Source organism: Triturus cristatus, chromosome 3_1 (assembly GCF_964204655.1).
Source record: "Triturus cristatus chromosome 3_1, aTriCri1.1, whole genome shotgun sequence".
In the NCBI taxonomy this organism is placed as follows: domain Eukaryota; kingdom Metazoa; phylum Chordata; class Amphibia; order Caudata; family Salamandridae; genus Triturus; species Triturus cristatus.
Genome location: NC_140583.1, coordinates 1060467496 through 1060490498, shown reverse-complemented (window position 1 = coordinate 1060490498; position 23003 = coordinate 1060467496).

Here is a 23003-nt window from a genome sequence, read left to right as displayed (position 1 = left end):
TATGTTATTGTGTTTTGTGTGGCGCACTTATCACCAGTGAAGGTATCCATGCGCTTGAGCAGGTGGGTAGGCTTGTCCCCGCAGAGTTATTCAAAGAATCAGGTCTTCAGCCCCTTGTGAAACTCAAGAAGTGAGGAGGAGGCTCTGATGTGTTAAAGAAGGTCATTCCATGCTTTAGATGTGATGTAGTAGATTGAACAATGTCCTGCTCTGATTTTGTGACTGCGGGTGGTGTGTGTGAGGCAGAGCATAGGTGTCTGGCAGGCTGGTGGAAGTGTATGCGGCTGTTTTTCCGTTATGTTCCATGTTGGGTAAGACTTTGTACATGTGCGTGAGAAGTTTGAAGTGGCTGTGCTTGTGAATGGGGAACCAGTAAAGCTCCTTGAAGTGCGGAGCGATGCGGGCGCAGCGTGGGAGGTCGAGTATGCGTCTTGCGGAGCATTGTGATCTTGTGGAAGGATTGTCAAGTACAAGACTCAAATCTGGTCAATCTATTTCTAACTGGGATAGAGAAGCATCACTATATGCCTTTGCTTCCACCCTACGACATGAAGAAGACCAGATCTTATGTTCCCACAAGACGGTCGATAGAAATACCCAAGTGGAAGAGCCTCTATTCTGCTGCACACCAGGAAAGGACAGTTTATCTTAGAGAGTAAATTACTCACTACAAACGTGTTCTTAAAGTTAATAATGACACAATCATTAACATCACATTTGGGTGTGTTTCCTGTTAAAGAAACGCTCAGCACTGTATTGATCTCATTGTGTGGTAAGTACATAACCCCCGAACGCCCTCTGAGCCAATGAGCAACTTTAATAATTAATTGGTAGTGGATCTCCCGCACTCCTGGCTTAGGGGAAGGGACGTCTCCTCCTGTGGTGATGGTAATACAGGTTGCAACTTAGAGACAAGCTGGAAGTCGGGGATAATATATTTCCTTCTGTTGCACGGAATGGAGATGATCCTGCAGAGCAGGAGACACACGTATGTGGGGTACTTGAAGATCATAAGGTATGTTCAACCTAAACAGCAGTATCAACACAACTTGTACCACAGACTGCATGAGCCCAGCCTCTAGGGGTTAGAGTATAGGCAGACACATTAGACACAGCATAGGTAGGAAATTAAATGTTCAAATTAGATATTTGTTTTTCAGTTGCTCCAAGCTTGCTGTTAACAGAATTAATGCAAGCAACAATGTGATCCCCAATGCCCTCAATTTTAGAACAAACAACTGCAAAGGCACTGCCCCCACCATCCCTTCTAAAACAATGGTATTGAGTTTATCAGTTTTTGACAAGGCTGAGTTGAGTGCTTGCTTTCCATTGCTTACCCTCCTCCTTATTTGTTTGCTGGAAGTGATGAACAAATGGAATCAGCACCTACCATTGGGATTGGAACTACCATCTCCACCCGAGCAGGTGCTGGAGGTAAGTCTTGCAAGCCAGAGTCACTCCCCTCGACATCAGCACCATCCAACGCAAACGCCACAGAGGAACCTGAGGGGCCACTGGATGGAAGAATGGACATTGAACTGGATGTGCCTGTACAACTTGTTTTCCACACAGATTTTTTGGGAAATTGAAAGACGCTCCTCAACAGAGTCAATTTGTTTGTCAAGAACCCCCATGGCATTCGTAATACATTTGGCAACTGAGTTAAAAGCTAGTTGATTCTTGCCCAAAGTAGCATCCTCTTGGACATACTTGCCTTTGTGAATACTATCAGACGTCCAAGCACAAAGATGGTATAATTATCACAACTCAAGCCAAGAAGAGTAGCACAGCCCAGCCTCCTCTGGGCACTATCGATGGACGCTTAGTAGGGCTTTATTGCACAGTACAGAGGGCCCGTCCTCCTGTTGCAAGGGACTTTGGTTTCTGGAGTCCGGGCCCACCAGTGATCTCTGCTAGATACTGTACTATTTGGAGAGTAATTAGTGTAGGTCTTCACTTATTGCACTACATTATAACACATTTTTAAACCACTCAATAAGATGACTGACAGTTATAAATTTGTACGGCAGAAGCGTTTCTCAGAGTCATCTATGTTGGACCCAGAGCCGGCATCAATGATTACCCAGGCATTTTCTAAATCAGTCGAGTCAGCAATGTCCAAAGCATTACAGAAATTGCAAGGCACTCCCGTCAAGATCCCACTGGGCTCATTGAGTGACCCTGGAAACACGCATTGTATGGATGCAGTTGGGGCCCCCAGTGGAAGTCAGGTTCAAAAGATCCCATTAACCAGGTGGAATCTTTCAAGAAACTATGCAAAATCCTTCTGGTATTCCATTAAGGCCTATGTGATGAAGCGGTATAACCTAAAGGCCTACTTAACCAGGGCAGGGACCCTATTGCTGATCTGTGATCCGACCAAGAGGATACAGGTCCCCCCACATCACATTACTTGGATAAGGAGTCTAAGAGATAAAGGGACCGCATCGGTCAGGGGTGGGAGGAACAGACAGAAAGCTCAATGGTGAGCCAGCAACCCCCCCTACCAAGCACTTAAATTCACACAAAGACCTGTTTGATCCTGAGAATTTCACACACCTTCCTTCTTCAGAATGGGACTCTACACAAGGGTAGCTTACTACCCTAAACAGAGATTGCATCAGCCCATGGATAAGGAGGTCAAGAGCATATCAAGGGTTGAATGCCCACAACCCTCCATCAAGGGCAAAGTCGTTGCCACACCAGATCCAGATTACACTTTGGTGACTTTTCTTGGCAAACTGATCATGGACCCCAAGCAGGGTATAGATAGGTCCTGGCGGCTGTGCCAGGACAAACTATTGGATGTAGCTGGACCTCTAACTTAAATCATGGAGAAGAGTGAAAAATCTAAAAGGCCAGGGGGCATATGTATCAACATCACCATTTGCGATTCTCAAATAGCGATTTTTAAGGAATCGCTATTTGAGAATTGCAAAACGGGATGTATTTAAAAACTTGCAAACTTTTTGCGATTTCTTAAAATTCCTTAATTGCGATTAGCAAATTGCGAAATCGCAATTAAGGAATACTTGCCCATTCATTCCTATGGGCCAGGAGACCCATAGGAATGTATGGGAAGTAATTCTCAAATTGCGAATCGCAATTTGCTAATCGCAATTTGAGAATAATTTCAAAGGTGCAAGGGTGTCAAGATGACACCCTGATACACCCCTGAAATTAGCATGTGTGGTCATATGGCGCACATACATGCCCTAAGGGCATGTATGTGCGTCACGTGGCACTTTGTAAAATTACAAAACATGCATTTTTAAAAGAAATCGCAAATTAACACCAACTAGTAGTTGGTGGTAATTTGCGATTTCTTAAGGATTAATCGCAATCCTTTGGTGAGTGTTACATTTCATTTAAGAAATCGCAATTTGCGATTTCTTAAATGCTTATGCAAACTTAAGAAATCGCTAAATTAGCGATTCCTTAAATTTGCGTTGGGAATTTGCCTAATACATCCTGTTTTGCGAATTTTCAATCGCAAACGCTGTATTTTGCGAATCGCAGCGTTTGCGACTAAAAATTCGCTTGATACATATGCCCCCAGGTGACTAAATCGACTCAGAAATTCTCTCAAATTGGGCTCAACGAGCAATCTGCATGTTAGGAAACACACGCTGTGCCCTGTTAAGAGAGTGCAGGCTTTCGCTATTACTCAAGTTAGATCCCAAGCTGGGAGAGTTGGCCTCTTTGGACACAGGCCTAGATATGAACAGTAACTTATTTGGAGAAACATTTGTGATGGATCCCTCTAAATTTGTCCAGGCCTGTAAGGCACTGGACAAGGAGCAATTCTTCCTAAAACAGTTTATATCCACCAAGGTTTTCAGCTGGACCAGACAAGGACGGTGACACTCGTCCAGCCGCCTCTGGTTCCCAAGGAAACCAACAACCCAAATGATCGGACAGGGCTGATCAAAGAGGATACTTCCCTTTCTTCCCCTCAAAGAACAGCTTCAACAGAATCTTCAGCAGAAGAGTTGGCTGCCGAGGGACCTCCAATCTTACAGGTGGAGATAAAGTGTTCCTCCGTAGGAATGCTGTAGGGCAGAATCAGGAGAGGTCTTACACAAATGGTTAGGTCCTGCTGACACTGTAGGGGTCTGGATAGAATTCTGAGGTACCCAAATACAACCGTTAAGGCCAGCTCCCATAGTGTTCTCGGAGGAGGTGAGTGCTATGATAGATCAAAAAGTCCAAGATATAGTAAACAAAAGGGTGATGGATGTCACAATCCACTCCCTGCACTCTCATGCCCACTGCCAGAGGGGTGAATAGTGTGACTTTCCTGTGTTGAAATAAGCTTTCAGATACTCCCCTGCATGCATATCCTGACTTCCATCCATTTGGTCACTATTTGGGAACTGACATCCATTCCCAATCCATGCCGGGTTTTGTGAAAGCCAGCTTGTTCATACTTGAAGCCAGGCTGCTAATGTTTGTTACAAGGTTACCTAGAATTCCCTGCTCACTGCTTCGTCTCCACCCCTGCAAGCCAAGGATGGGTGGAGGAATTCAGCTCACCTGTGGCTGGCTGCTGCTAACCTGCTCACACCTGAAGCATGTGATTACTGTGAGCTGCTCTTTTAAGCCCCAGCTCGCTTTAGGCCAAGGTTGGTCATTGTAGCTGTGTATCAGTGAGACCGACCCTTGTTTCCAGTGTTTCCTGAGCTTTTGATATCCCTGTTTACAGTGTTTCCTGAGCTTTTGCTATCCTTGTTTCCAGTGTTTCCTGAGCTTTATTTATTCCTTGTTCCTGAGCCGCTGATATCTTCCTTGTTCCTGAATTAGCACTGCCTGCAGTGCTACCTTGACTCTTGAGCTTTTGCTCAATTCTAGTTCCCGTTCCAGCACTGCCTTCAGTACTACTTTGTTTTTTTGATTTCTGAACCAGCACTATTCTTGTATACCCTTGTAGCCTTCCCTTCTGTATATCCTTGCATTTCTTCCCATTTCCTTTGTTCCAGTTCCTAGTTTACTGTCTTTCTTTTCCTGCTGTCTTGTTTCTATTACCTTGTTTGTTTGTTACTTGCTTTCTACCAAGTGTGCCTTGTGATTTCTTCTTTTCCTGTTAAGCACTTCTTGCTAGATCCTTGTCTATTGCGCTTGTGCTTAGTTCTACCCCCTTGCTGTTACTGCCTTGGTGTTCCTGTTTGATCACCAGGATCCATGGGCACAGCTGACTATGTATGTGGTGTTTCTTGTTCACTGTGAGTATTGTCTTTGAGTTACATTTTTAACATCACCACTGGTATCACCTCCACAGACCCTGCCTTTGCATGTATATCCTATATGTGGGTATTTGCAGTCATTATCTGTAACATCAATTGTGGGTGAAGAACTTATTGAGCTTCAGTCTTACCGTGTGGAGCTCCTGAGTGCTTTACCCCACATTCCCTTTATTGTTAATGTTGTTTTATATACTTATATAGTATCTGCACATCTGTCCTGGGTGTAGTGATTCTGAATGCTGAACTGCCTCATGAGTGCCTATCCTTTCTGAGTCTTAGCCACCTTGTTCCTTCGTGCAGGCTTATCCTTTATATCCCCTTTTCTCCTCTGACTTCCTGTGGGATCCTGGGCAGTGCTGTACTCCTTTTTCTGCATCATTTTCTACCCCTTTGCAAGTCTTTGCCCAAGTCCCTGACTATGTCCCGGACAGTCCCTGACAGAATGACCAACCCACATTTCCAGGGTCACTTGTGAGGTTTCTTCGCATTCAGTTAGCTACGTTTTATTTTCAAAACACACACAGTCAGTTCTTGCCGGGATGTTTGGCATCAGATCCAGAAAGTCTGCGCATGTTGGCAGACATCCATTACCAAGGCAGCACAGTTCCGTACAGCCTATCAGAAAGCCCTTTGACTCTAGAGATCGATTCATGATACAAAATAGACTTTTACGTGTTGAATATTATTCCCTGTGGTTGGCTGATCCTTCTATGTTAGATTTTCATTCCATTTGTGATCCTGATCCTCACCTGATGTCAGTCAGTGATCTACAGGCTGAAAACGAGTTTCTGCAAACCTTGCTAGCAGCAGAAAGACAAAATAGTAATTCTAAGAGTGATACTGTTATGGGAAATTTTTCTAAAGTTTGTAACTCAGAGATCCTCTGTCAAGACAATTCTTTCTTTGAAGACAATTTCCAGACACAGTATTTATCGACACCTTACCAAACTGGTAGTTCAATGACACCAGTTAAAGCATATTCAACCACACAACCAGAGAAAGAGCAGATGCATTTTTATATTCTCTGATTCCCATTCAAATAATGTTACCCAGTCTGGTAGTCTAGTACAGATCACAGTCTCAGATACTAAAGGGACCCTTTTAAGAATTACTTTCAAAGAAAACTGTGATCAGTTTGCCAAAAGAGAGAGAAGATCTACTAGAACACAGGCGGTTAATAGCCAGTTTGAACAAAATCCAAGGTGTATCTCTGTTGCTTGTTGTGAAGTTGCCGAGTCTACCACTGTCCTTGTAGAGAAAGATCTGTAGTCTTCACAGGATATAATTACATATAAGATTCTTGAATTACAAGGAGAGAATAAAATGTTTCAGACTCTGTTAAAAAACTATAACCCAGAGTTCAAGTGGGAATCTAAAACCCCTGTACAAGACAACTTTTCCACCTCTATGTTAGCCTCCTTAGAAATCGAGGATGAAGCCTTGCGCTCTCTTTTGCGTTCCCCTCAGAGCTGTGCCAGCGATTATGTGAATAATACTGTGAATGATCACTCAGATTCCACTCAGAAAAGCAATAATACCTTGTCTCACAGTGCAGTTAATCAAAGTATGTGTTTCAAGTCTGAATTTCCTAACTCCTCTAGTGTTTTGTCTTGTAGTGCTAAATTACATCTAGGTGCTGCATCTGAGAGGTGTTGCTTCACTTTTCAGGAACCCCAAATGCTAGGCAAAACACAAAACATCTCTTTGCTCTAGTGCCACTGAGGGTGCACCTTTGGTGCTACTTTACTCCCAAACTTGCCCTGAGCTAAACCCTAGGAGCTTTGCTCCCACAACCTCGTGGCCTGCTTGCCAGCAGCCACCAACCGGAGGCCCCCTATCCCCCATTGGATAACATTGGGCCTCAACACTCTGCACCTGGCCGCCCAAGTGCCGCTAAGGGTGCAACAAGATTTCATCACTGACCCTGGAAGACCCCTGAGTCTAACCCCAGAACCTTAACTCCCACAGCCGTTTTCTTACCTGTGAACCGTTAACCTGTTTTCCTTCCATAGGATAACACTGACACTTTTTCTCCAAAAAGTTTTCAAGTTTGGAGTTTTGAAACCTAAAAATATTTTTCAAAAATCGCACAAATAACCAAAACGTGTTTACTTACCTGTTTGCAGGAAATGTCCCAGTGCTGAATCTAGGTATCCAGCACTGAGTTAGAAAAGTAACGTAAAAAGTAACTTACCTGCAATTTACTGAAAAAGCCTATTCATTTCAATGTACTGTATTTGCTAAGTGTTGCATACTACTGCTCCCCTGTAAATCAAACAAAGTACAATTTCTATTGCGTTTTCAAACTGTTCTATATCCAGTAACTTATTACTGAAAAGTATTTAATGCTTACCTGCACCAGGGTTGCTTGGTTCTAAAAATAAACAACAGTATATTTTTATACAAACACAATTGGCCTAGAGTTCAGGTCTTGAGTGTGTGAATTCATTTGCCGACCGAGGGTGTACATCAAATGCTTAACACTGTCCTCTGATACTGCCTTACTGCTTGACTAAGCTACCACTATTGGAGTAAGGTTCTATCTAACTTTAACCTCTGCCTACCTCTGGGGACACTTGGACTCTATACACACTATACCTCATTTTTGTGTAGTATATATAGAGCCAGTTTCTTACATTGGTGGATCAGCAGTGGGATACACAACTTGCATTTGTTGGACTTCTTGGTTACCACCTGATCACACAACAGAACTCTGAAATTGCCTTTAGAATTTTGATTTTTTCAAATTGGCATTTTTACCAAACTACTAAAAGTCTTGTTACGGCCTTGCTTTAGTCACTTTAGAATTTTAGAAAATAAAAAGTCACTATAGTCAAGGGTAGAGGCGTTAGAACTTTTTTGTTAGAATATCTCAAAAACAGAACCCAGCTATTAGTGAAGATAACCATAATAGCATAGAGGACATGGCTGAGGAGCTTGACCTCACCCCTTACCTTCACAAGTCTTTTCAGGAAGTAAGGTCCCTATGCAGAATTAAAAACTTAGCAATGGGCCCACATCCAACCAAACAAAGGCTCCTGGAGCTGTTGGCTGAGTATGCTAAGGCCCACCCTTCTGAGAATGGTGATGTCCAAGCAGAAGAGGAAGGAGGTGAGGAGGATGGAGATAGGTACCCACCTCCACCACTTTCTAGGGAAGAAAGGATCCCTGTACCCTTACTTCCAAGAGTTAACCTCTGGGGACCTAGAGGCCACACAGGTGGTTCAGGTCCTGGTGAGGATATTGAGGACAGCCTCAATGAGGAGGACAGCCTTTTAGCAAGGCTGGCCAAAAGATTAGATCTAGAGTCCAGACTCCTGGCTCTAGAAAAAGAAAGGAGATGGGTTTAGCACCCATCAATGGTGGCAGCAATCCAAATAATAAGGACAAAAAGCAATCTTATGATCCTAAAATCCCCAACGGTATTGTCCCTAAATTTGAGGAGGGTGATGACACCACTAAATGGTTCACAGCCTTTGAGAGGGCTTCTGGCATGAGAAAGGTGAAGAAACCTCTGTGTGGGGCACTCCTGTGGGAACTGTTCTCTGGTAACTGCAGAGACAGACTCCTGACCCTCTCTGGGCCAGATGCTTGGTCTTATGACCTCATGAAGAGAACTCTGATTGAGGGATTTGGACTCACAACTGAGGAGTACAGAATTAGATTCAAGGGGGCTCACAAAACCCAGAACCAGTCCTGGATTGATTTTGTAGACTACTCAGTAAAGACACTAGATGGTTGGTTAACTGGACACAATGTGCATGACTTTACTGGACTTTACAATTTGTTTATGAAGGAACATATTTTAAGTAATTGCACGAATGAAAAGTTACATCAGCATCTGGTAGACCTAGGTCTAATTTCTCCCCAAGAATTGGGAAAAAAGGCAGACCACTGGGTCAAGACTACAGTGACCAAAACTACCACTGGGGGTGACCAAAAGAAAGGGGTTACAAAACCTCCCCAGGGGAAAGGTGGTGAGAATCCCCAAGATAAAAAGTCTGAGTCTTCAAGAAGAACTTTGATCCTTTAAAGGCCTGGTGTAACAACTGTAGGTAGTTTGGACACTTAACTGGAGACAAGACTTGCCCTAGCAAGAAGGCCCCTAGTCCTACAGCTACATCTACTCCTGGTATAGCCAGTCTCCAGATGGGATCAACAGTGTGCCCAGAGCAAATCAGGTTGCACACTGAAGCAGTTCTAGTTTCAGAGGGGGAAGTTGAGTTTGCAACTGTAGCTGTGTGGCCACCCAACTTAAAGAAATACTTACAGTACCCTTGGATCAATGGAACTAGGTTAGAGGCTCTGAGAGATACGGGTGCCAGTGTCACTATGGTGAGAGACACACTGGTTTCCCCTGAGCAATATTTGATTGGGCATACTTACCCAGTCACCAAGGCTGACAGTGTTACCACTAATTAGGCAATGGCTATGGTGACATTAGACTGGGGGGAGGGGGGGTTACTGGCCTGAAACAGGTAGTTGTCTCTCCAAAGGTACCAGCTGCATGTCTGCTTGGCAATGACCTAGAAACCTCAGCCTGGGCTGAGGTTGAACCAAAAACCCATGCAGAAATGCTGGACATCCCTGAATTAGGTTGTGTAAAAACAAGAGCACAGAGCAAAAGGCAGGGTGAAAAAATAGTGTTGGAGCCTGAAAGAATGGCCCAACCTACCAAGAGTAAAGGTGAGAAGACTGGGGAACCAGCTTCTATTCAGCAAAAGGATCAGGACTCCTCTCATCAGGGAGAGGGCATGGACACCCCAGAGGGAACTGAGCCTATGGAGCTTGACCCTTACCAGGTTAAACTCTTGGGCCTAGGGGGACCCTCTAGGGAAGAGCTGTGCCAGGGGAAGCAGGACTGTCTCACTCTTGAAAGCCTGAGGCAGCAAGCTGTTTCAGAAGCAAAGGAAGATGTCAGTGGTACCCACGGAGTTTATTGGGAAGAGGGATTACTGTACACTGAGACTAGAGACCCCAATCATGGAGCCACCAGGAGAGTGGTAGTGCCACAGAAGTACAGGGAGTTCCTCCGAACTTTAGATCATGACATCCCCCTAGCTGGACATCTGGGCCAAACCAAGACTTGGGAAAGGCTAGTTAGCCACTTTTACTGTCCCCAGATGTACCAAAAGGTGAAGGAGTTTTTCAGCTCCAGTGTTAACTGTCAGGTCAGTGGCAAGACAGGTGGCCACCCAAAGGTGCCACTGCCTGTGGTGGGGGTTCCCTTTGAAAGGGTAGGTGTGGACATAGTGGGTTCAATTGAACCTCCCACAGCCTTAGGGAACAAATTCCTACTAGTGGTAGTGGATCATGCCACTAGGTACCCTGAAGCAATTCCCCTTATGACTACTACAGCTCCTGCAGTAGCCAAGGCCCTCCTTGGTGTCTTCACCAGGGTAGGGTTTCCTAAGGAGGTGGTTTCAGACAGAGGTTCCAATATCATGTCTGCTTACCTCAAACACATGTGGAAAGAGTGTGGAGTGCAGTACAAGTTTACTACACCCTATCACCCACAAACCAATGGCCTTGTTGAGAGATCCAACAAGACATTGAAAGGTATGATTATGGGGCTCCCTGAGAAACTCAAAAGGAGATGGGATGTCCTCTTACCATGCCTGCTTTTCGCTTACGGAGAAGTGCCACAGAAGGGAGTAGGTTTTTCCCCCTTTGAACTTCTGTTTGGCCATCCTGTGAGGGGACCACTCTGTCTTGTAAAAGAGGGTTGGGAGAAGCCTCTCCAGGAGCCCAAACAAGATATTGTGGACTATGTGCTTGGCCTAAGGTCCAGAATGGCTGAGTACATGGAAAAGGCATCCAAGAATCTTGAGGCCAGCTAGGAGCTTCATAAGCAGTAGTATGACCAAAAAGCTGCACTGGTTGAGTTTCAACCTGGGCAAATGGTGTGGGTGTTAGAGCCAGTGGCACCAAGGGCACTCCAGGACATATGGAGTGGCCTTTACCCTATCCTGGAGAAAAAGAGCGAGGTCACCTACTTAGTTGACCTGGGCACAAGTAGGACACACAAAAGGGTTATCCATGTGAACCGCTTCAAGCTCTACAATGACAGGGCTGACCTCACCATGCTGATGGTGACTGATGAGGAACAGGAAGCAGAGAGTGAGCCTCTCCCTGACCTCCTCTGCTACAGCCCAAAAGATAGGTAAGTAGAAGGAGTTGTTGTTTCAGACACCCTCTCTGCCCAACAGCAGACTGACTGCAAGCAAGTCTTGCAACAGTATGCTAAGCTCTTTTCCCTGACCCCAGGTCTAACAAACTGGTGTACCCATAATGACAGGGGTGCTAATTGTTGGTAAATATGACCGCGCTGAAATGTAAAATGTACTTTGGTGTATCGAGCATTCAACGTGGAAAATACTAATCAAACATGATGTGAAAGTATGATTAATGCCAATGAGTTTAAAGTATGATTAATATTAATTAGTGATTGTTTATTGTTATTTACAGTGACCCCTGACGAAGGGCACTACTTTGCCCGAAATGCATTGGGTTTTATTCAATAAACACTGCCTTTGATGAACTTCGCTTTTGTCATGTTCTTACAAGAGGTCCGGAGGGGCACAGTCTGAACATTAAGAAATTTGGAAAATGGTGCTTGACTTTATGTGGGGACTGAAAGTTAAGATTGAAAAACAAAGAAGAGGATGAATGGAACAAGAAAAGAGTGGTTTACCAGGAACTAATAATTGCCAACGCGGCACATTTTGCAGTGCGTTTGGTTGGGGCGCATGACGCCCCACTGCATAGATTTGGTACCCATGATGTGGACACTGGTGACAGTGCACCTGTCAAAAACAAAATCTATCGACTGTCAGACCAAGTCAAGAAAAACCTCAGAGCTGAAGTCAGCAAGATGCTGAAGTTGGGGGTTATTGAACCCTCTGAACACTCCTGGGCCAGCCCAGTGGTTCTACTCCCCAAACCTCACCCACAGGGTGGAAAGAGAGAAATTAGGTTTTGTGTGGACTATAGAGGGCTCATCTCTGTGACCAAGACAGATGCTCACCCTATCCCAAGAGCAGATGAGTTAATAGACAAATTTGGGGCAGCCACATTTCTAAGTACCTTTGAATTAACTGCAGGGTACTGGCAGATTGGCATGGCCCCGAGAGCAAAAGAGAAAACCACATTCTCCACACCTAATGGGCACTATCAGTTCACTGTTATGCCCTTTGGTTTAAAGAATACCCCTGCCACCTTCCAGAGGTTGGTGAATCAAGTCCTTGCTGGGTTGGAGTCCTTTAGTGAGGCTTATCTTGATGATATTGCTGTCTTTAGTTCCACCTGGCAGGATCAATCGATCCACCTTGGTAAGGTTTTAAAAGCCCTGCAAACTGCAGGCCTAACTATCAAGGCATCCAAATTCCAGATAGGGCAGGGCACTGTGGTGTACTTGTGCCACCTTGTTGGTGGAGGCCAGGTACAGCCCTTACAGCCCAAGATCCAGGTCATCCTGGGCTGGGCAGCTCCAATAACCCAGACCCAAGTCAGGGCATTCCTTGGCTTGACTGGGTTCTATAGGAGGTTTGTGAAGGGATATGGGTCCATTGTGACTCCCCTCACAGAATGCACCTCCAAGAAAATGCCCAAAAAGCTTAACTGGACAGTTAGTTGCCAAAAGGCTTTTGACACCCTGAAAGTAGCAATGTGCTCAGCACCAATTATGAAGGCTCCAGATTATGTCAAGCAGTTCATAGTGCAGACTGATGCCTCTGAGCTAGGTATAGGAGTGGTCCTATCCCAGACTAATGACGAAGGCCAAGACCAAGCTGTTGCTTTTATAAGCACAAGGCTTCTCCCCAGGGAGCAGCGTTGGAGAGCCATTGAGAGGCAGGCCTTTGCTGTGGTTTGGTCCCTGAAGAAGCTGAGAGCATACTTGTTTGGTACTCACTTCCTAGTTCAAACTGATCACACACCTCTCAGATGGCTAATGCAAATGAAAGGAGAAAATCCTAAACTGTTGAGGTGGTCCATCTCCCTACAAACCCGGCCCGAGCTTGAGTGGAAAAACACCACGAGGAGGTCCCCCTGGTGATCCTGACCAGAGATCCGGTGACCCCTGACCTGCCTCAAACCTCCAGACAACGCCTGCAGCCTCAATCCAGAGGACCCCCCCTACCGCGACCAGAGCGGGTAAGAAAAGCCGAAATCCCAAGACACCCTAGGACCCGACGCCCCACGGCCTTGTGAGCCCCAACCGACAGTGCCTAACCAGCCCACGACATCCCAACTTACCCCTCAAAGTGGTGGTCGCACCCAGAAGATCCTTGTCCTCGAGCCTGCAGTGTTTCTTTGTCCCGGAGGTTCTCCATTGAAAACAACAGGGCACCCGACCTCAAAACAGCACCCTGCACCCGGCTGCCCTAGTGCCACTGAGGGTGCATCTTTGGTGCTACTTTGGTCCCCAACTTGCCCTGAGCTAAACCCTAGGAGCTTTGTTCCCACAACCTCGTGGCCTGCTTGCCAGCAGCCACCAACCGGAGGCTCCCTATCCCCCATTGGATAACATTGGGCCTCAGCACTCTGCACCCAGCCGCCCTAGTGCCGCTGAGGGTGCAACAACAGTGCATCACTGACCCTGGGAGACCCGGGAGTCTAACCCCAGAACCTTAACTCCCTCAGCCGTTTACTTACCTGTGAACCGTTAACCTGTTTTCCTTCCATAGGATAACATTGACACTTTTTCTCCAAAAAGTTTTCAAGTGTGGAGTTTTGAAACCTAAAAATATTCTTTAAAAATCGCACAAATAACCTAAACGTGTTTACTTACCTGTTTGCAGGAAATGTCCCAGTGCTGAATCTAGGTATCCATCACTGAGTTAGAAAAGTAACGTGAAAAGTAACTTACCAGCAATTTACTGTAAAAGCCTATTCATTTCAATGTACTGCGCCAAAAAGATTCTTAGGGGTCGATTCCGATGCGGGTCAGACAGCTCTCCGAGAGCTGTTCGTAGCCTTACCTTGCGACCGACTCGTACCCGGAGCCGGTCCGTCCGGGCGATGAAGTACGATGCGCATAACTGACACAAATTAGGAGTCCTAACTTTACTATTCCTAAACTGAGAAAAATCCTAACTTTAAGACTTTCGGTATTCACAGAAGGCATTTAGGAGTCCTAAAGTTAGGACTACTAACTTCTGTGAATACCGAAATGAGTAAGTGCCTTCTGTGAATACCAAAATGGTAGTAAGTTTAGGATTTTGTCTTAAGTTAGTTCTGTGAATCGGGCCCATCATGTGTAGACCGTAGGTGTCAGGTCACAATCTCCAATTCCACGGCAGCAATGGGACCTAAAAACCAGGATGAATGTGCAGAATGATGTGATATGACTCACAGGGACAGCAGGGAAAATCACAAAAACAACATCCAGACAATGGCCCACAACAGCAATACCAATGCACTGGTGCAGATGCACAAACACAAACAGGCAACCTCACACTGCACATCTGACACATCATGTGTGTGTGTGTCTCAATATCCCCAGGCAGCTACACAACACATGAGGGTGGCTGAACCACAGTGAGACCGATGTGGACACAGTGGCATACACAATTAACCCATCCTTGGGCCCCCCTTAGTGGGCAATCAGGCATTGTGAGATGAGAGGAAGCACAACAGACACATGTGACACAAGCTGGAATGAACAGCAACTAACACAGCAAGAGACTGACACACAACAGCACTACCCCCAGGGGCCAAACATTGTGGTGACACAAGCATGCATGATACGTCCACTGTGATGACAAAGGTAGATGTCGTACAAACTGTGAAACCCAGACATGTGTCCTGTGCCACAAACGTACATCACACAGACACAAACACAAATCACTCAGCATGGCCCATCATCCATGGACAAATGGGAGCTAGGGGCCCATCCATGCAAACATTTACATCAGTCCACCCTCAACACCACACACCCTGAACTGCACTAATGTGCATCTGTGAAGCCCACATGGACAGGTGACATTGCACATGCACCCATGAGAAACACAGTACTGATGGGAGGAACTAAGGTGTGCAGACTCATCACACTAGGATGATCTACAACCCTGGTGAATGACAGACATACTGCACAGTATGCGGTACATGGCCATGGCGTCAAAGCTCCCGTAACCTTCGGAATACCTGCCACAGTCCCAGGACAATGCAGAAGCCAAGGAGAACCACAAGGCACACATGCTGCCACCTGCCAACATTGCAGCCCTGAACCGGACGAGTGGGAGCAGTCACACACACATACACATGTCTCAATCACTGAAAGGTACCATCTAGGGACAACTACATGATATTGCGAACAAAGAAGTGCCTTGGGGACCCCTGACTGTGTCCCATCTGCATCTGACCACATCAACACAACTGACAAATCCCACTGATGAAACACCAATTAACAGTAGTGTGTCATGGACCCACACATCTGGTTGCCCATGGCAAAGATGTGGGATGAACACAGTACAACTCAGCAAGCATCAACAACAGGAACATATCAAGGGAACACTGCCTGTGTATGAAAAGGGATGTGGACACATGCTCACATAACACACACCATGGGCCCAGGCAATGTCACGGAACAACACACTTACTTGAGGGGACTCAACACCTGTGGAAGCTCAGCTGTGCCAAACATAGTCCCAGCAGGTCTCAGTCATGTCAGCAGAACACTTGGTCAGTCAGCCATCAGTTACCACAAAATGAAGGCTCTGGTCACAACAGCCTGGGTACGGGAGTGTCCCTTAAGTCATCTGCACGTACTCAATACTTATGTCCAGCAAGTTGCACAGAGGACCCAGTTGCTCCTACACCAATGATGCCCACACCTACATGTCCAGTGGAGATGCACCCACAGTCAGGGAAACAGACAAATTGGACAATGGGAAGCACATCATATGTGCATGTGTGCAAGCCACAGATGTGACCATGCAAATGAAATGTTTACAGAGATGTTCACAAATTGTTAATCATGACACACCCAGTTAGCTGCAAAGGATGACATGGATACCGACCAGAATAGGATACATCTCTCATGGACCACATGGAGTACCTCACATCAACACCTCAGTATTCAACATTGGAAATCCAGCATTACAACTGCAAGGTCATGCTAAACATCATCAACATAATGTACAGCTAAATCAAATTCACAAGGATAAAGAAAAATGCTTTATTCAGCAATTTTTAAATACAAAGTCCTTTCAAAACAAAGGCCAATGGCCAGTCCATATCCAAATGTCAACAATGTGATTTGAGTGACAACTGTCACACGTTGCTTGCCTGCACTGGTAAGGATAGGGGACATCCCCTCTGAGGGGCATACATGGGGGCAGGCCAGGCACCACAGGGACAGGATCAGGGCTCAGCAGAAGGAGGCAGTGAAGGGGTGGTAGATGCAGGAGAGTCACTGGCAACTGCAGTGGAGCTGACTGAAGTAGTGGGTGCAGTCACAACTGTGGGGCACAAGTCAGATGGGGTGCGTGCCGGCACAACTGCAGTGGGCAGGTCAGATGGAGGGGACTGGGTCCCCACTGCAGTGCCCAAGTCAGACGGGGTGGCCGTGGACTCCACTGCAGTGCCTAACTCAATGAGAGCAGAATGGGGTTCAGGTGAGGTCGGCAGGACAGAGGGGGGGACACGGTCCCCACTTCAGTGGCAGAAACTGTCTGACCAGGGGTGGTGGGGGTGAAAGAGCAAGTGGTAGGGGGGAGGGCCTGAGCATTTTGGGAATGGTGTATCTGTGGGTGGGGGAACCTGGGTCAGGGTGTGGCAGGGGAACCTGTGGAGTGGTGGCCTGGGGGATGGAGGACGGAGACTTTGTCGTGGAGCTGCGGGGCGGGGGTGAGGTCTTGCTCTTCTGGCTCCAGGGGGACTTGCGGGTGGGGGCCTCTGTCTGACTGCGCCTGGGGGAGGGTGTCCGGGTGTGAGGGGCACTCCCCTCTGTGTGTGGGGACTTCCTCTTCCCCTTTTAAGCTGGATCTGCTGGGTCAGTGGGGAAGAGGCCAAGGTCACAGAGGAAGAGCTTCTTGGGAGATGGTGTTGCAGGTGAGGCAAGGGAAGGGGGCTGGGAGGGAGAGGTATCAGAGGACTGCGGAGTGGTTGTGGATGACTGTGTGTGTGTTTGCAAACCATCCCCTGTGAGTGTGGTATCAGTCCCCTGAGGTTGCTTGTGTGCACGTCTAGACCTTGGTTTGGGTGTTTTTGTGCTGCCCGTGTCTGTGGGTTTGGGTGAATTTTTTGGTGTGTGTGTGCTTGGGACAGGTAGAGTGCTAGGAATCGTGGGTGGGGCAGGGGTAGGAGGGGTGCGGGACTGTTGGAGGAGGGACACTGCTGCCGTCAGGGAGGAGGCCACGGACTGATTGGTCCTCTGTAGGGCAGACATGCCCAATTAAATGCTCTCCATGAACGACACCAGTTGTGTCAATAGACTGGTGTGTGCATGGAGGACACTCAGCATTGATGTCTGCCCTACATGGATCTGTCGAAGCAAGTCCACAGACTCCACACTCAGGGCAGCAGGGGACACAGGGGCAGGGGGTGCAGTGCCTGGCACAAAGGAGACATGCTCCCGAACACGGAAGCATCCACGGACCTCTGGGATCATCAGCTGAACACTGCTCAAAGTGCTCACACTGTTTAGAATAAGCCAATTGTTAGTCTCACCATCAACCATGGCACTCATATCCCTCCTGGACTTGCACCCATATGTCTGTTGCATGTTGGATGCAAATACCCCAATGTGCAGACATGCACCACCTACACATTTGTTAGACATGCAAGTGAACATGTAGGAGTATGTCACTATACACACATCACATCTCTTGCCACTGACTCAGTACAGGTGTCAGGATGAAGGAATGGCCAGAGTCTCATGCTTGTGATGCATACCAGCAACACACACTATGATGTTCTCATGTCCTGATAGTCAATGCCACAATAGGGTGCATGGAGCACATTTGACCCCAATGCAGGATCACTCATAGCAAGTTAAATGCCATGGCACTGGCATGCCTGGAAAGTCAGTCATCACTGTCTCCTGTCACAGGGGCAGGGCATCCAGACAACAACAGTATGCACTGTGTCACAATCATAGCTCATGGGTAAAGCAAACTCTGCAGCTGAGAAGTGCACTTGTCCATCCCCTGCAAACAACATATCCCGGACCCAGAAGACCGCACATCAAACTAAACAGACATATGAGTCTCTGCGGACACAACTCCCTGTACATGAGCACATCACAGTGTGCTGTGCATGAAACACAGCTGCCTGAAGTTCACAGTTGCATACACCATTGTGCACTGTGAAGTGATCACACACCTATATGTCACACAGGTCTTGTCTCTCATAGTCACATCTCAGAGGTCCTGCTGACCCTCAAACTCATGAACACCCCAGTTGTCCGGAAAAGGAAGCCACACCACAATGACACAGAGGCAGACACCTGAAGGCACATGTCACTAAGCCGACCTGTAAGTTGATACACAGGAGTGGGATTACAGAGTGTTTCTAAATGCCCTTGAGTAGGCATGACTGCCCAGGTCTACGTGAAACAGTGTATAGCCCTGGACAGTAGTCAGGTGGCTAAGCAAGTGTGACACACTTGATATACATACTCCTGAGGCCCACAAATTTGAGTCCCCTGCTGCATGGGTGTGTTTGAAATACCCCAGGCACATGTGGCGAGTCAGACCAGCAATTGGAACACATATCAAGGGCACACACAGATCACATGTCAGATCTCAGGCATTGTGTAAACAATTGACCCACCCATTAAACCCACAACAGTCACTGTAACAGATGCTGTCCGGAACCTGAAGCATAGCTGACTGCAGGGACACAGTGCCCTAGTGACAGAAGCCACAGACTGTAGGGTCCACACCCGTGGATCAGATGAGGAGGGTGCATCACACAATTGAGGGACATAAGTACTGGACTACAAGACCTACGTAATGTGGAAGTGTGAATAGGCCAAAAGACTGCAAATAGCATGCCAGACATAGTACATAGATAAGGCATGGACTTACCCCCTCCTTGCTGCTGTCTGGCCTTCATCTGCCCATCCAGGTCCGGGAAGACCACCGCCAGAATCCTGAGCATGTGGGGGGTCAGGGTCCGGTGTCCAACCCTCCTGCGAGGAGGCGACAGCTTCAGCCGGACCCTTGCGATCCTCCGGGTCCAGCCCCGAAGGTCCTGCCACCTCTTCTGGCAGTTGCGGATCCGGCGCTTGTAAACCCCCACAGAACGAACAGCCCGGGCGATGGTCAGCCAGATCTCCTGCTTCTGGTGGGCATCAACCTGTGAGGATGACAAAGTGAAAAGTGCATTAACACACATGTCCCATATTTGTGCTACACACAGTTGGATATACATGTCGTCATCACAAAGGAAAATGAGCTTGCACAAATGCACTTTAGCTGCAGAACACCTGTTCATTACATGTACCTACACACTTTGGGGGATGAAAGTACTCAGTGAGTACGCTTGCCACTGGTGTATACACTGCTAGTACTGCTAGTCAGACAACATGCACAATTAGGAAGGCAGTGGACTGCACACTCACCTGCTCCCCTGGTTTCCCATACAGCTTGCTGTACTGTGGAAGGAGCCCGTCCAACAGGGATTGGTTCTCCTCCTCAATGAAGGCTGGGGCCCTCTCCAGAGTATGTGCCATAGCAGTAGCCAGAGGATGCAGAGACAGCAGCAGTGGTAGCAGAGATGTGGTCCAGTAGCATGTAGTGCAGGCAAGTGAGCTCCCTGGGGGCCATCCAGCCTTATATCTGTGCTACAGAGGCAGAATCTGTGCCATGTGCCCCAAGTGATAGGTCCAACACAGTTGCATTCTATGAATCTGGCCAATCCATGGAATTGTACGACTCGTACACGTCTTCCGCATCGTTCAAATCTTCACCTTCATAAAACCCTAGTAATTGCAACATTGTTGTAGGCATCCAACTGAATTTCCAGCGCACAACTCGTACAAGTTTTGAATCCGTATCCGTCTCCATGACAGTCCAGAGCCAATGGGTGCACACGGCTCGGTCAACTGACTGTACAACGCGTAGTTTGAAAATACACATGCACCCGTCTCCATACGATTCAATGGCCAACTCGGTCCATGCCTGCACGACGCGTATGCATGATAGTCACCCGCATTGGTTCTCATTGCAGTCAATGGCTAAGCGTACGCACGCCTCGGTCCTGAACTGTGCAATGCGTACGCATGATAGTCACCGGCGTCGGTTCACATTGCAGTCAATGGCTAAGCGTACGCATGGCTTGGTCCTGAACTGTGCAATGCGTACGCATGATAGTCACCCGCATCGGTTCGCATTGCAGTCAATGGCTAAGTGTACGCACGGCTCAGTCCTGAACTGTGCAATGCGTACGCATGATAGTCACCTGCGTCGGTTCGCATTGCAGTCAATGGCTAAGCATACGCACGAGTCAGTCCTGAACTGTGCAAAGCGTACGCATGATAGTCACCCGCGTCTGTTCGCATTGGAGTCAATGGCTAAGCTTACGCCCGGCTCGGTCCTGAACTGTGCAATGCGTCCCTGTAGAAGTCAACCGCGTCGGTTGACATTGGTGTGACTTTCTGACGGCTTCCACACACAATTACTTGCCAGGGACTCAGGTGTACACCTACCACACTACAGCATGTGCCACACTGTGTCTCATGGCATGTTAGGCAGCATTACCTGTGTGTTTTGGTGGGCAAAAATTTGGTTGGTTGTGTGGCACTTTTGTGCAGCCACTTCCAGGCTGTGCACGTGTTCATGGGGACAGAATCCTTTGTGTGTTGTGCACATTACCACTGTGATATGCAACTGTACAGTTATGGTCATGAGTCATGGACACAGTTGCAGGTTGGATATGTCTAGGACATGTCACATACACCCTGAGTTCCGGGTGTGATGGTATGTACGTCACAGTGAGAACTATAGCCACAATTCTGATGTACACCCACAGTCTGTGTGCATGTTGTGTCTCAGATGTGGCTGATCAAATGTGCCCAATGGGAGACAGTCTCAACATCCATGCGGTTTCTGCACAAACATTGATGGTGTGTGTGTGTCTACGAGACATCCATGTAGGGCCTGCAGAGACAACAGTGGCCACTACCTGTGGGACTCACGGTTGTTTTGTGGCGTGTACATGATACGCCATGTCATGCCAGTGTCCATGTGGCAATACAGGGACCCTGGGTATCTGCATGTCAAAGAGCTGTGATGCCTGGGAGACATCAGTCCTCACTTGTCACTGTGGTGTGTGTTTGTAACGTGACAGCAGTACATAGGTACTGTGACACAGCCCAATGATTGGCCATTGCACTACATGGAACTTATGTAGACATGTGGACTTGAGATGTGAGGTGATGTGCATGTAGGTGACATATGTGTCTATACCCAACAGCACCCACCTCAGTACATTGTGTATTGTCATGATGTATCATGTGATATTTTGCTTGGTCATAGCCACATGGGTGGATGAATCGACAATCTTCCTTTGTTCATCTCTGTACTGCAGGGCACCACCTGTCCATAGACCGTTCCCAGACCTTGAAACCATGCAGGAACGCGACTGCATCTGACAGTACCGCTTCACCAGGCCACTGATTGAGGAGTTGGCGGAGCAGTTCACACCACATCTGCTACCTGGCCGGACATACCCTGCAGCACTGACCCCAGAGGGGAAGGTGATGTCAGCCCTGCACTTCTTTGCTACTGGTACCTTCCAGTACACTGTGGCTACTGCTGGTGGTATGTCGCAAACTATGTTCAGTCGTGTGCTACGCGATGTCTTGGAGGGGATGTTGCATTTCCTTGACCTCTACATCAAGTTTCCTAGCCCAGGTCAAATCACTGAAATAAAGGATGCTTTTTATACACTGGGGAGGATGCCGAACGTCATCGGATCTATTGATGGTACACATGTGGCCCTGGTACCACCACGAGCACATGAGCAGGCATACCGGAACAGGAAACATTTCCACTCCATCAATGATCTGGTGGTATGTCTTGCAGACATGTGAATCACACGTGTGTGCACGTTTCCCCGGTTCTGCGCACGATGCCTACATCATGAGGAGTAGTCGCATTGCAACGCTGATGTCACAGATGCCAGACCAGCGTGCCTGGCTTGTCGGTGTGTACTGACTGTTTACCATTGTGTGTGTTTGGCAATGTTGTATTCCACCCTCTTTCAAAACTCAGCTAATTGTTCAATTGTTTGTATGTAGGTGACTCCGGATACCCCAACATGCCGTGGTTGCTGACACCCCTCAGGAACCCAGTGACACCAGCCGAGATGTGCTACAATGAGGCACATGGTCGTAGCAGGAGGGTGATTGAGTGGACATTTGGGCTCCTGAAACGCCACTTCCACTGCCTGGACGAGACCGGAGGGGCCCTCCCATATGACCCTGCAAAGGTGTGCAAAATTATCCTTGCTACACAACATGGCAGTGCGGAAGAAGTTACCTCTCATCCAGGATGACGATGACCTACCTCCGCAACCTGTGGAGGATCCAGGCCTGGGCCACGATGCCAGTGATGATGATGATGAGGGTGACGTCCGCACACAGCTCATCAACAACTTCTTCACCTGAATGTGAGTTTACAAGGTTGTTATGTCAATGTATTGAGCTAGCCTGAAATATGTTGGGGCTGCTCTGTTGATGTTTGAGTGTGTCTGTGTGCCACTTGACTGGATGCGTGCAGTGATGTGTCCTTTCAGGTGGTCCATACTCCA